Here is a 2,022-nt window from a genome sequence, read left to right as displayed (position 1 = left end):
TTCCTAAAGAACTTTAAAATTCTGTCACATGTTCACTCCTTAATCCATTGAAACAGAAATTTTAGGATCTTTAGATTTTCCTGGAAAAATGGCCAGTGCATCCATAATCGTATCCCAATTGCAACTTGATCTTTGACAATTTGAATATTTAAGTTATAGCATGTTGTTGGCTCCGAGGTTATTGTCCACGGAAATCCTGAGATTCTGCCAGGCAATAAGATGCTATAACCTAAGTATTAAATTGCACAAGGAAAGAGCGCACGATTCCCTCCTTTGGATGCCATTCAAGGCCGAAATTGGTGAACCCTAGAACCATTGGTAATCCTTAAATGTCTGGAAACTAAAAATCTTCGAAATCTGAAACTCATTAACCTCGAGAACTTAAATCGATTTATCTTGTGTCTTTCGGAACCATTGGATTATGGTTTCCAATCTAAGAACCATTAGAGCCCAATTTAGGAACACTGGTGTCGTGCCGTGTCTTAGGTTTTAGGGAGTCCTAGAGTTAGGAGTCCAGCCTCATCACGGACGCTTGCTATGAATAGCAACCGTACCATAGGTCTAGTTACACTAGTCACCCGATCTTTCCCTAGGACAAGCCTAGTAAACTAGGATGTAGGCAAAACCTGCATTAGTCTAAGGGACAACTTGCATTCAGATAAGAATCATATAGCATCTTAGATGAAATCCTAAGATAATAAAATCCTCAACTTGAATTAAATAATTCCTCTTAAAACTGTTGAAACAGTCAAATCCGTCTAAGTCGGTGTCATAGTTGAGTTAGGCATATGTAGCTTAGCTTAGGTGCACCGAACTACGTCGACTCTGATCCCAGTGAGGCTTGGGTACGTAGGCAGCTTGGATGTCTGACGGCATACCACCCGCGAGTCGGCACCACAACAAATTGTGGTGTTTTGTATATTAATTTTCTTGTAAATACTTAATCAAATCAGTTAGGGTTTTCCATGAAATTAGAATTCTAGGAGAACTTTCACGTAGAATGAATCCAGACAAATTAATAAATCAAGATACACATCTAGGATTCACATTGAAATTAGATTCTAGGATGCATGTCACTTAGTTCGCACATTAACATAGAGTTGAATGAGCCATTTAAAATAAATTTAAAAGAGTTAGCTTTTGGAATCGAAGACCGATTATCGGGCAGGAATGGTGCATGTGGCGGATAACTCCCCATACCTTCCATTCTCGTAACCAGGTAGCGAGTCTAGATTTCTGGTTAATTACGGGTCCTAGATCCCACATCTAGGTGGCGACTCTGTCAGTCTCTTTCGTGTGGAATTCGGATTGCCTTAGTGATCCCAAGTCCACAGGAAAGACGAATTCAAATCAATATTAAAATGCACACGCCAATCGCGTGGGAACGAGAGACCAAAGGAGAGCGCGCGGCGGCTCGCGCCCCGCCCCTCTCGCGGGATCGTGTCCCACAGTCTGGCGACTCTGCTGGGGACCACCTAACTTCATTACAATTCCAAAGGATAACTCATTTGAATCTATTTTAACTGGCTCATGAAAACTCTATCTCTTTTATGCTTGTTAGATTAGTTTGTATGCTTTATTTTCTCATCACATATACTCAAACTTAATCTAACAAAACCTGAAGGCATCATAGATTGCGCGAACTTATTGCACACACTTACATCACTTTCATCTAAACCCCTGCATCTCACATGCACACACGTCCTATTTTAGGAACCCGGAGTGTTATCTAGCATGGTTGACTGGGATTTCATCACCTGGTGCCTCTGTGCTAGAGAAGCATTCCACCCTTAGCCTAGTACCTTTATGGTACGTAAACGGATCTCTTGTTCACGTACTGATACGCCGGACACTGGTACAGTATATCGAACAGGGATTCGCGCTAAGGGAACTCTTGGCCTTACCCCTAGATTAACCCACACATGCATGTAGTATACGAACACATGTGCATCACGTGTGTGAGCCTAGTTTAGGATATCCTACCTATTTGTGTCTAGATTAGGCCGTAGACCATCTTCTAAT

The sequence above is a fragment of the Tasmannia lanceolata genome, unplaced genomic scaffold (assembly GCF_043159265.1).
Source record: "Tasmannia lanceolata isolate RefF3 unplaced genomic scaffold, GAP_Taslan_0.1 ptg000020l, whole genome shotgun sequence".
Classification (NCBI taxonomy): Eukaryota; Viridiplantae; Streptophyta; class Magnoliopsida; order Canellales; family Winteraceae; genus Tasmannia; species Tasmannia lanceolata.
This window is presented reverse-complemented; position numbering follows the sequence as displayed.